The sequence below is a fragment of the Plectropomus leopardus genome, chromosome 7 (genome assembly GCF_026936395.1).
Source record: "Plectropomus leopardus strain MGB_pleo_1.0 chromosome 7, ASM2693639v1, whole genome shotgun sequence".
Taxonomy (NCBI): Eukaryota; Metazoa; Chordata; class Actinopteri; order Perciformes; family Serranidae; genus Plectropomus; species Plectropomus leopardus.
In genome coordinates this window covers 18,115,669-18,129,383 of record NC_142182.1, presented here as the reverse complement: position 1 = coordinate 18,129,383, position 13,715 = coordinate 18,115,669, and the positions used below count along the sequence as shown (strand labels likewise).

Sequence of the window (13,715 nt, the reverse complement as noted above, 5' to 3'; positions counted from 1 at the left end):
CATAACAGGAAGGCTATTAGTTTCACTATGTGCTACAATAAAAATTATTCCTCTTGCTGCCAGAGGGAGCCCCATAGCGTGTGCTGCGCTTCCTTTTACAAGATGGAAAACTCATCAGTGCATTTATTGGCTTTCAGGCCTAATTTGTACTCAATTTAGATTGCTCTCTTTCTGCACCCTTGGAGTTATATATCATGTAAAAAAGTAGTGTTAAGTAAACACATGGGGATAATAAAGACCCAGGGAAATAAAAGTCAGCGGATCGTGACTTTAATGCTTAGATTATTGATGCTGCTTTATGTGCTGTAAAGCGTAGACACCGTGTCAGTATCAAATGCTACATAACATGGAGTTGTTACACTGGAGGTTGTATAGGAGTCAGAACCTGAGCCCATAAAGCTTTGACAAGCGGCGGTCGGAGATTACCAGACAGGTCACATGACCCTGTATATTTCAGTAAGTCTGAGCACAAACTGCTATCTGAATACATATTTTGCTCAGTGGTAGAAGCACGCTACTTGAATATTTGAATGACAGGGTGTTTTTTGTTTTGCTCTTGGTTTCTGGGAAGATCACGGTACATGCTTCATTGAACACTACCTAAGGCCACAAGCTTATTTTAAATCTATATCCAGTAGTTTCATGTGATTGGCTGAGGTCTGTCTGTATTTTGGCGGTTGCCTTTACTGATTTAGCCTTGACAGTTATCATAACCTTAGTCAATGGTCATAATTTGATTTAAAATCCAAACAATTTTGCACATCAAAAGCAACCAGAAATTGAGGAAAATTTAAATAGAAAAAAAAAGTTAAAAGTGTAGATCAAAGCCAACCGATAGTCACAGCTTAAGCACACTTGTTTACAATATCTGAGGTATGCACAGTTTAACTAGACCAAAAGTCTACAGCTATGGATTTTTATATGCTTCAGTTGAACCATTTTGGTTGTATGCATCACTGAGCAACCCAAAAAATACTGGGGTGTAGCCTCCCACAGTGTATCCAATCATCTTGTTTTACATCCACGCTACAGAGAGGAGAGTTAGCATTTGCATAGTGAAAGTTTTGATAGCAACCATGGTTGAGTGTGCAATTTTTGAATGTAAATCAGACCTTGGAACTTCCCTCAACTGTCTCCAAAAACCTATCATGGCAGATCATTTTGTATATTACACAACCACTAACACTGTGCCAGCCACTGCCAATGAGGCTACAAGCTGACCAGCAACATTTTACAGTTGCTAACTACACTTAGCATTCTGATAAACCTGCTAGTTGCCAATTTTGCTGCCCAACAGACTCCTTATTTAAAACGGGGTCTGACTGAGACTTACATATGTAGCCTTTGGTTGAATCTCTCCAATTGTTCCTCTAATGCTAATATTATCCATCTTTATGTGCACCGCTCTTTCACCATTTAACCGAACAAGAGCAGCGCTGCAGAAAGCAGAAAGTGAAAGCACAAATTATCACAACTAAATTTCTTATTGAGGGGAGAAAGAGTTCTAACCCACCTCCTTCCAGTTTATTTTTTAGTTTCGTGGGAAAATCATGCAAAACAAAATGGAAAGTATATTCATATAAAACATCTCCGTAGAGGGACTTAAAGGGACCAAAGTGTTATCAAGCCAGGGATCACCAATTTTGATTCAGCTATGTGCACCATAGATATCTGTTCCAAATTTTATAGCAATCCATCCAGTAGTTGTAGATATGTGTTTGAAATCGGTATCATTGAGAGTTGATTGCACCTAAATTTAAAACGCAGAAATGGGGATATAAAGGTTTAAAGCCAAACTGCCTCTTTCAACAATTTCATCACACACACAGGTTTCCACCTAACCAAATATGAAGTCTCATATATTTCTTATTCAGTCTCGACTACTTCCTACGTTGTCCTTCGGCAGCTTTTGGTCTTCAGAAACCTATTTATCACATCCTGCTGCTCCTGAATAGGAGATGGCAGGATGTGGTAACAGAACAGAAAAACTGGCAACAGATAAACTCACGACTGATGCAAGACTAAACTTTCAATAGTTTGTTGTCATTAAACAACGGTTCAGGTTAGGTTAGGAGGTTGAATAGTTTGTTGTCTGCTTATGTCTTTTTCTGACACACAGACATTTCTTTTTATATAGTTGCATTTGATTTTTAAACCATATTGATAACTTAAAAGCCTTCTCCAAAGATTTTGGTGGCATTTTATCTAACTATAGCTACGGAGAGCGACATCTTCTTTGCATCCTTGATTGATCTTCCAAGTCATATACCTGCACCTCTCTAACTTTATCCTTGCTGCTGAGCTCCTCTCATCTTCAGCATCCATTTCTGTATTTATTTCATGGCCTCTGTGTTTGTTGTCATTCTATCCTCTGACATTTCACCAGTAGCAGTGACTTTGAAGTGTCATAACTGTGACCTGCAGACAGGCTGAGGACACTGTGAAAGACAGACAGTTGGAGAGGTGGATAAAGGGAGAGAGCGTGCACAGAATGAAATAGCAAAAAAAAGAGATATCTGTTTACCTTCCTCTCTCCTTCCCTGTCTGTCTCTGCAAAATGTGCAAGTGTGTTTGGGGATGACCTGGGATGCGTAGGTCAAATGCATTTGACATGGAGCACAATCTATGTGACTCGCTGGTTAGATTTAGCAACAGACTGCCCAGCACACTTATTCGTGATTTTATGTGTATTATTGTAAAACCTGCTTTAATTCTCTAACAACAAGAATAATGTACATAAACGTGCATCCTTGTGTTTCAATTACAGTTCATATAACAGCCTGGTCAGTTCAGTTTTTGAAAAGAAACAGCATGCAGCAAAACAAGGGGACACAAACTTGCCTTCTGCTAGATTTGAGCCACACAATATATATAACATTTGAATTACATTAAGCAGCTAAACCCTATTTGCACAGAACTGTTGTTACCTGGGGTCCTCCTGTGATTTATAATAATTGCAGCGGCCATCAGCGTTCTTAAACCTGTGCAAATCTGCCATGTGTGACATTTCTGGACAGCGCTACAATCCAGATCAGACCCGGACCTCATTCAGACAGGATTAAAATTCCAGCGAGAGAAAGGGAATGAAATATTTGACATGCTTTGGCTTAATGCATAATTTCATGTGGCATTTTAGCTGATGTCACGTTGCAGGTGTTGGTCATCATACACTCAGAAAAATCAGGTGACGCTCATCACTAGAAGAGTGAATAAAGTAGATAAAAGGAAACATGGCAAAAAACTGTCAGATACTGTATCACAAGGAGTCTGTCAAGATGGGATGTTAAAAAATGGAAGTTGAAGTCACAGTGTGTCTTTATCTTCTGTAATGTGACCTACTGTATTTGCAAGTGAAATGTAATGCATATGAAGGGCATACTTAAGAGAAATTTAAAGCAGATGTTTATGGTTAGCTAGTCGCCCCAAATCATATTTGATTGGAAAAACGATCAAATATTAACACAAATAACAATTTGCCTCAGATGTCTTTACAGCTCACAACATTCCTCCGTTCTTGTTCCCTCATAGCAGATAAGAAAAAACTCTCCCCCAAAACCCTTTAAATGGGGAAAAAATGGTTGAAACGTTACAGCAGAAATGAACATGTTTACAGCGTGGTAGAAATATGGTTTTGGTCTCTTTAGATACTTTTCAGCTTCGTGAACTGAATTGAATTATATGCTAAGCAAAGCTAACCACCTGGCTATAGCAGCTATAGCATATTGAACAGACAGTTATGAGAGTGGAATCAATCTAAATATTAGCAAAAACAGAGTGAAAAAAGTGAACAGGCGTATCTAGATAATGTCAAACTATTCCGTTAAAGTTACAGAGCAACGGTCCTTTTTCTACTTTGTAATTCTACTGTCGTAGACAAAAGGATATATTGGCCTATTTACTTTGTAAAGCAGCTGAGTTACATTTAGTTTTTTGTATACTGAGTTTGTATGTGATTGAAAATACCCTAAAAGAAGCAGAGCCACCATTATTGGTATTAAGCACACATAACTAGAATGCTAACAACAAATCTCAGGCAGTGTGAGAATGATAGCGTCTCTGTCATCTGTACATACTGAAACACTAATTGGCTAATGCAAGACAGGTGTGCAGGCAGGTGGTGATCACAGCAGCAACAAGGGGACCTGCAGCTGTAGGAAGCTCATTGAGGAGGTCTTGAGAGCAAGTGCAGGAACAAAGGTGTCCTCATGACACCTTGTCCATAATTGAGCTACAGATTTCTTAATGAGGTATTACCCACTGCAGTTTCGGTCTCCGTACATGTTTTAGAAAGGATGACAGAATTAATACCAAGACTTAAAACAACTTAATGTTGATTTGAAGTCTGATAACCGAAATTACAATTACAACCGATTCTTTTTGAAGTTGGAGACGGCAGGAATATGCTCTAAAAGCAGTAGGAACAGGCAGTGCTGTGAAGCGTCTCATTAGCCTGGTTTCTAGCCCACAGCTAAGAAGAACCAAGCAGGGTTAATCAGGGTTATCTCATTATCCAAGTTATTAGACATCTTTCCTTTACCATTTTCTCCCTTAAAGTTCTCCAGAAAAGGTTTTTTTTTTTTTTTTTTGGCTGCAAGGGTGTATCATTTCAGCAAATAAATAAATGATATCTGTTAAACTTTGACCACAAACACTTTGAAGTCCCCCAGACTCTGATGAATCCCAAATGTTCTCAAAGCTGCGAGTAATCTCATCACCTGTTTTCTTCATTTTCATAATGTTGACGACAGGAAGCACACAATTTTCTGAAAGAAATGTAATTAAATCTCAATAATAAAAGAAATATTTAACACATCTACAGTTCACATGAATAACATGATCCGTCTATTAATAGATTTTTTTCATGTTAAATAGCATTAATTAAAATAGAGCCAGGGGCAAAAATACTTCCATTTTTAATTCACCGTATTTGGTGCAGTGGTGAAAAGAATAATTAAAAACAACAACAAAGCAATTTTTCTTCTCTTATGCATCACAATGTGCAGCGCTTTCACTCAAAGCGAACTCAGATAGTCTGTCCTTGGACACGTTACATAATTATAGCAAACATAAGTAGTTTTTTTTTTTTTTTTTTTATTTAAAATCCTGCTCTGTATTTAGGCCAAACTGTTCGGCTCTGGAGGGATTTGTCTCATGTTTCTGCTGAAGAAGTTTTCCATCCCTCTTTACTGGTTCAGAGCTTTAGTCAAGCAGCATGGTTTTATGAGAGTGCTGAAGAAGAGAGCCACATCGGACAGAGAGAGTGACAGACAGTGCTGATTGGAGATGGAGAGAGTTGAAGTTTTGACAAAACTTTAGCGCTGGTAAACCTCTGACTACAGAAGTGTTTTGCTTAATGCGTGGGTGCTTGACATTAAGGAAATATGTAGCACTTCAGGGGAGTTGTGTACCCTATAATCTGGAAGAAAGTTTAGTCGGAAAGTTTACTCTGATATTTACTCAAATCCTATCTTGAAATTGACTCTTCATGCTGCTCCGGTGCCAATCCAGTAGGCTGTGAAGAGGGAAGCAAATAATCTTAAGTGTCATTAAGAAAGTTTGGCTAATTCAATTAGGTCTCATTTCCAGTGACAGGACTCTCATTGCTTGTCGAATAACTATTTACACTGAAGTAATTGATGCTTGATGGGAAAAGGAGACCGTGTTTTCAACAGAAAGAAACAGCACTTTCGATTTGAGCACAGTGTGCAGCAGTGAATCACAGTCTGTGCAGAGCTGATATTAACATTGGAGAGACAAGAAAATTGTGCTTTTCTTTTCTTTGTTTGCTTGATATTTTTCTTGTCTAGAATGTGTAGTTAGTAGGGTTTTTTCTTTCAAGTCATCAGAGTAAATATTTGCTTCTTTCCTCTGCTGAAACCTAACAACAGGTTGATATAAACCAGACATTTCCAAAGATTTTTCCACCACACGGAGAAGCTGTAGACAGATGAAACAGAATGTTTTGAAGAAAAGTTGGATTGAAAGTCTGAAGGGAAAAGCGATAGCAATAAAAATAAAAACATTTCCAGTGTGTTTCCAATAGTGTACTTCGACACAATGCACTGTACCTATCAATTTAGCCAATGCTCAAGGGTCTTCAGACTTGGCTTCCTCTCAGCTACGACTTCTCCATCGCCTCCGAAATGCATTTAACTTATTTTCTTCTCCATGCTTTTGAAAATAGAGAGAATCTTAAACAGTTAGGTCATCCATTATTCAGCAGCTACATTCACTTCTCACTCTGGTCATACTCAAGTTAAAAGGGATGGGACTTAAAGGTAGAGGGATGTGGAGCTGGAATGTCAGGCATGAAAACAGGCAGGTAGCTTTGACGAGTTGAGGGAAGGAAAGAGAGGGCGAGATGGATCAACTGACAGACAGACCGAGAGGAGGGCAGAGTCTGTGTGAAGGAGAGAGGTGTCGAATCCTACAAAGGCTGACCTGTGAGGGGTCAAACGTGTTCATCACCTTCAGATCTGCCTGAAATTGTCCCTGTCTGCGCAGGATAACCAACTGAAGGAGCGATAGAGAGGATGCAGGATGCAGGATACAAGATAAAGATGACAGCGAGGCACACCACAAGAGCACACAGGAAAGGATGTAATATTGGAAAAGAGCCAGCCCAGAGTGATTCACCCGCTGACTGTCACAGCTTTTTAATAATAAAAGTAGATTGTCATTAAAGAAGATTTGATTGGCTGAGACTGCCCTGCAAATGTGTCCAGCCAGATACGCTGGGTCAGTTAAATATTCTGGATGCTGTAAAGTGCACAAAGTACAAGTTAATGGGGATGAAACAGGAGAGTAAAGTGAGGAGGAAATCAATAATACTCTTGCTTAACTCTCGCTAACTAATTCCAAAAGTTAGCCCAAAGTTCAAAGTAGCTATGCACACACATCAGCAGAGCACATTTGTTTCGGGCAGAAGTTTGCCACAGAGAAGTGACATAAAGCTAAATGGATTTTTGCCCAAAACCACTCTGTCTCTCGTCCTCTCTCTCCCTTTCTCTCAACACATCACATTAAAAATTAACCCTGCAAAAGAACCCTAAAGCACAGACCCAGTAACTGGGTCATTCATATAACTTCACACTTTTTGTGTGTACGCTAAGTCATTAGACGTCAACTAGAATATGTATGAAGCAGTCAGTGAAAATCTATGTAACTTTGGGAAAAACTACGTACAATCTTTTAGAGTAAAGAAAAAATGAAAATAATAATAATAATTATTATTATGAATAATTTCCTTGTCCTGCTAATTTTTCCTGCCTGTGTTTAGTATAATATCAATATGAGATTTTGACAATATTTTCACACTTCTTAAATTCAGCTACTGAGATATAGCCTTCCTCTTGTGTCAGACCTATCCTAATTCAAGATCCTAAAGGGTTTTCTCTCTCTCTCTCTCTCACTGCTCACTCATCTTTATTTGTCCAAAATAATCACCTCTTGAGATAATGGTAATATCCAAAAGAAAACGTGATTGGTTTATAAATTAGGGTGCATAATGGCAAATTTTTTTCTCTGGGCTGTGCGTGTGCGAGCATTGTTCGTGACAGTTTAAACTGGATCAAAGCAGTGGTTCTCAAATTGTTTCTGTCATGCCCCCTTTCAGAATCCGATCAACCATTACATTACATAACATTAATTGAGGAAGCAACTAATGACAAAAGGATCAATGTTGAATTTTAGTGAAGTAAATGTCAGCACAGCATCAGCAAAATCTTGTTTATTTTTTTACTTCATAAATCATATTCATTCAGCTATTTTTCTCCACATTTTTCTCCCGGTCATCTATACCCCACCTGCAGAAACGTGACGCCCCACAGTTTGAGAAACACTCAACTACACAGGGGAGAGAGGAGACAAATGGTAACAGTCGGAATAAGTGAGACAGACAAAGAAATATCACATGGTTGGTCTAAGCAGAGAAAAAGAGACAATGAAACTTGGTGGGGTGTGAGGGGGGTGTTAGCAGAATGACTAAAATTGATGCCCCTTTTTAACCTGCCACCCCCCTGTCTCTGTAGCAGAGAGTGCAGGGACAGAGCGGTTGTGTAGTTTAGTATGTTGAATATGTTAGTCATCGATCCTTTATCTGACTGAGGTTTGTGCTAGTTAGAATCTGCAGCCCAACCATGGCTCCGAGATATCAGGAGCCATGCTGTGTACTGAGAAATTCATGGCGCTGTCTGTGGTACTGAAATAGACTGATTTGTAATTTGAGTCCTGGCTTTCTGTTAGTTTTGTACCTTGACTTTCCTTTCTTTCACATTAAAGGACTCTTGGAGGCTGCAGGATCTCTCATTTTCTAACTTTTGTGAGAAAAATGCGGAGTTCATTCCTGAAACTAAATTGTCATGTGAACAGAAATGTAAGCCTGTAAATGAACATAATGGAAATCCTGTGTGTTTTTGGTACAGGGTTAAATTTATTAGTGTATTTTTCAAAATATAATTTTTGTAATTATCTCTTAAAAGAAATTTAAAAATGCAGAAGAAAACAATGACAGTTTTCAGTCTGGGAGCAGGCCCTAAGGTGGTCAGTTGTTTCTCCCACTATCCTGCCTCTGGCTGTGGTAAATACACGAATAGATAAATGCAAAGCAGGGCTCAAATTTCAACTGTTAAGATCCCTGTATTCCTGAAATGAATGGTATGAGAGAAATAAGTAGGGTCATTCGCACAGCTGAAAATTTGAAACAATTCTTAGATCTTGTCCTTCTGTCACTAGAAACTAGTATAAAGAAAAAGGTATGCAGTTTACCCATATAACTTAATATACCCTAAACTAAGTGGCTTGAAGGGTAGAATTTGAATGGGTATTCACTGTGTCCTATAAATGCAGCAGTGGCTTGTTTCATGATGTCAAAATGAGATCAAACTTGCATTTGCCATGACTCTTCAAACCTCTTCTTCAAACTGCCACCCAATATAAGACAGGCCTACATAGCTCCCATTTGAGGAATCATTGCATCATCTAACAGTAGATGACCAGCTGTCTCAGAGAAAGTTTCATGAATATGAGTTTTGGAGATTTTCATTTCAACATTACTCTGCAGAGAGAAGTAGGCCGAGTCAGTCTCCTCCTTTTTATTCCCTTTATTTCATGTGTCCCTTTGGGATGTGAAGGGGCTGATTACAGGCTAATCAGCTGTTTAGATTTGTTTCTCATCTCAAGCAGCTGAGTAAAGGCATGCCAAACGCGTGGTGCAAGAGAGAAGAAGGAGTGGGAGAGGGAGACGGAGAGAGAGAAAGAGACAGAGAGTGGGGGCAGGGAGAGGCTTTAGTCATACAGTCAGTATGCCAGGATATAATTAAAACAATCCTAAAAGATGCCAAGAAGAGCAGGGAGAGAGGGATGCTGTGCTGTGAAGCAGGAGTAAATTGCTTTTCTTCCTCTTAATTACAAGGTTATGGTTTTCAACTGATGCAAAGAGGTGCTATTATGCACCTTATTATGATAATAACTTTTTTGTCCTGTGTTGTGTTACTCAAGCTTGCTAATTTATGAAAATGATGTTACACTCAGTGAGGAGAGTGCAGCGGTGTCGCTGTGTGTATGTGTGCAGATACACTCTTGTAGATAGCTGGTGTGCCTCCTCTGTGCATTCATGTGTCAAAGGAGTGTCCTTGCGTGCTTCTCTCAGTTCCTGCCAAATATTGACAATGCAAACCTTTCATTTCCATCTCTGATTTCCAGCCCGCCTTGTCTCTGCACTCAGCCCACTGTTGCTGTTAAGTCGACACAGTGGGTCTTTGTTCAGCGTACTCAGCGGAGCGTCTGCAGTTGTTGAGTGGAGTTGGCAGAGAGCCTCCCCTAGACTGTACCTGGCTCATGGCAAACAATGCAACGAGCTAAAATAGCGGAGAGAGCCTTTGAGAGCTTTTTGAGGTTGCGTTAAAAGGTAAATCAAACACAGGCTCAATCCGTATTTAGTCACGCTCTCACTGAGGTCTGATTCAAGAACGGATGGGACACCGGATCACTAACTGTAACGAGAACACAGGCAGAGCAAAGAGACCGTCCTCTCTGGTACCCATGGAGACATGCAAGGAGGACATTAAAGTACAAAGAATGTAATGAAAGAAAAAGGGCTTCTATCTGCCACTTTTATGTCTCTGAAACTACCAGTCTCTGCTTCTCCACTGAGTCCCTCTTCTTAGTTTTTCTCTTTTTTTCTCCTTTAAATCACACATATAATGCCTGATCTGCTTGTTTCTTTTGCATAACGCATCTGCAGTGTTAGGGGTACAATTGTCCTTAATGCAGTGTAAGCACCAAAATTCAGTTAGCACATTACAGATACTAATCAAACAGTTCTGTTGATACCTGCATTTTATACATTTTTACCAAACTGCATAATGAGATATGACCATTGCTTTCGTGATAAACACGTCAAATAAGCTGAACCAGTCTGCTATAAAGCCATGATTTGGTGAGCATGCAACTCGAGTGAGTTTGTTTGAGTAATGCCCGTTAAATACAGCTCATATGCCATTTTTTCCCTTTCTAAGTCTGTCATAATCTAATCGTGTCAGGAAGGACAGTGTCTTATGTTATTTTATCTACTAATTTATTATTTTATGGCAATTCATATTTGTCCTGGGCAGTGTTAGGAAGGCCAACTTCTTTTACATTGTTTTAGCACTGACATTGTTTTAATTCCCCTTTTGAGTCCTGTTCTCACCAAAACCTTTTTTTCTGTAAGGTGCTGTAGATTTTTTTTACTACCTTTGCTGTCAGCTTTGTGGTATTACTCTATACAAGAGCATAAAAGAAAGATCTTGTGTAATTCCTCCTTAATAGGATAGGGATTTGTTTTTAAATGCGGGCATATGTAAGGTGAGTGACAATTGCTATATAATGTATCTCGGGGAATGTTGTGGAGTAAATAATAATGTAACAAGTATTGTAACAAATTACTTTTGTTACTTTTGTTACAAAGGGACAAAAGGGAGTAAATCAGAAAAGTAATGCATAATTTTTTTTCAAAGTTTGTTTGTTTTTTTTTTTTTTGAGTGGGAATCCATCTCCTATCCATGGCTGAACCTGTTTAGTTTGTGGATTCCATGTTAGCTGTTTCACGTGTTTTTACAAGCTACTCCCTGCCTATATATGTTAAGGTCAGGCTTTGACAGGAAGCGACTGATTTTATTGTATCCGCATGTTAAGGAATGACAGTTTTATGATATCTTATTGCGACTAGCTTTGCTACTCTTCTATGTCTGCCAATTGAGCCCCTCAGCCTTTTCATAATCATGTATATGCACACCATGCACTACGTATACCCTAATTGAAACACCATCACACCCTCTCATTCACGCCTTTTCTTACACCTTTTTTTCAAAGTTCACATATTTCCCCCGTTGGCAGGCACAAAAAGACAAACCTCAACTGAGTCTCTGTGACAGATGATTGATGCGACAGGCACCAGCGTTTGCTTTCCCCTTTTTCAGTGCTGTCACATTTATTTCCCCTGTATAGACCTGCTGCACTGTGCTGATACAGAGCAGAAATATGAACAGGTGTGACATGGGTAATTTGTCCACATGGCCTGGAGCAGTGATTGGCCAAAACTGGGCAGCTCAGCTCAGTTTAAAGTTGAAATCCAGCCCAGAGCGGCTGACCGAGGACTTTGTCGGCGACCCTAAAGGAGTTCCTTATTTTTCAACCTCAATGGCTTCAAAGCCGAATTCTCTCCTTTTTTGTTCCTGTTTCTCTGTGTCTCAGAGAAAAGAATAAAAATATAAAAGAGACAGAATTTTCAATATGCTTCAAAATTTATTATCGCAAATCCAAAGGCATGCAAATGATTTTTACCTAAAAGCCCCACTTTTGCTGAGCGACATATTCAAAGTGAAAAGCGATTATTTCTTTTCTCTTGCCATGTCTGTGGGAGGGCAAATCAAGACCGTTTACCAAAAACTGGCACCATTTCCTGCAAAGAGTTGAGCAACTTCTCGTTCACAGTAAGGTGAATTCGATCTGGATGGTATGCAGGTGAGATAAACACAAGAAAGGCATAAAAATAAGTATTTTTATATTTATCTTTAACAGCATCCTCTTATTAATAATAATCATCAGCAATTTTCCTGCCACTTAAATCTCCTCATGAGGTTTGGAGATTTGCTTTAAATAAGAAGTTGGTCACCGTACCCCAGAACATCTCTGTGTGTAAAAAAAACGCGTACACGCAATCAGCACTAGTTCCTGTTACCTTGTCTAACCTAATTCTGCATTTTTTTTGGCAACTTGCGGGCAGTGTAAACATCCTGTTTACACAACCAGCAGGTATAGAGTCACATAAGCATTAATTTGAAGTCGTGTCTTGAATTTAAGTCCTATATTTACTCATTTTTATTTTTGCTCTGTTTTTGGTCTCCACCATGTCCTGTGGACTGTTGACCTGTAAAATGAGAATGTTTTGCTCTGGCTAGTGGACGGTGTTTGTTCCAGATCAATTGTTTCCAACATGGCAGGAAGGTCACAAACTGTCTCATTTTACAACTATACAGTACACTAAAATATGTTTCTGAAGTCATTTGAGGTGAGAAATAGGCAATGCAGTAACAGAATACTGATTCATATTTGATCAGTGCTGCTTAGTTTGACCATTTAAGGGCATTAGATGAGCAGTGACTGGCATGTTTGACAGCATGCATTAGAGACTCCTCAGCTCTTACTGGTTGTTGTCATTCATGTGCAGTAAGACCATTATAAGTGCTGTAAAGCAATAGATTTTAAATATTATCTGTTTCATTTTGTACTCCGTAAAATCATTAACAATTGCAGTAAAAATTATAGTGAACTTACCAACTGCAGCCTCCATGGGCTAATAACTGTTTGAATCATTTGTCACAGATAAGTAGAGGAAGCATCCATTATTAACATAAAAATACAGATCGTAGCTGTTTTGATGGATGTATCCACACTGTGTGAATACATTGTGTTCATGCATTACACATGACTTTGCAGTCTGGTCTGAGCATGTTAAATGCAAGTGCATATAATTTATTTAAAAAATGGACAGCCGCTGTAATCTGCATACATCAGTGCAGGTTTTTTTTCTTTTTTCTGTTGTCATCTTCATTGTGTATCTGTTTCCCCTGGCCATTGTGTACCCCTGTCATACCCCGTAGGACCTCTGAGCCTATTTAAATACAGGACAATTCAGGTCACTGGACTTAAATGGGTCTAGTTACGTCCAAAGGAGATTTTGAGATATATGCGGATGGTTCAGTTCTGTTCAGTTCGGTTCATTGAGCTTTGTGGTTATCAGGAGGGTACAGGTTTTCATAACTGAGGCCAGACAGGACTCTAACTCGCATCTCTGACTGGCACCTCAGATGACACCGACGGAGACAAAACAGAGCTGAGAGAAGACAGGGAGGAGTTTACGATAGAAAGTGGGGAGAATTCATTTTCATTACACACTTATTCACAGTTCCAGTCTCATGTGTCCCTGTCTTATCTCCATTCTCTATCCCTATTCTTATCTTGCTCTCCCTGCTCTGCACCCCTCCCTCTTTCTTCCCTCCGTCTCGCGCTTTACTAGCTGCGAATTTGGATGAAGTGTACAGTCGTTACGGCCAAACACAAGTCGGCACAACCCTTGTACTTTTACTGCGCGTCTCTTGATTGATGTTCTCGTATCTATTGCTCACACACACTCAGCAGCTCTCAGATAGAAACACACTATTAGCATTGGCTCT

The 13,715-nt window shown here is 39.3% G+C and overlaps 1 protein-coding gene across 1 annotated transcript in view; it reads left to right on the top strand.

The window, feature by feature from the left end:
* cdh13 (cadherin 13, H-cadherin (heart)) overlaps positions 1-13,715 on the top strand; it is a 368,162-nt gene that overhangs the window by 301,875 nt on the left and 52,572 nt on the right. The window lies entirely within an intron of this gene.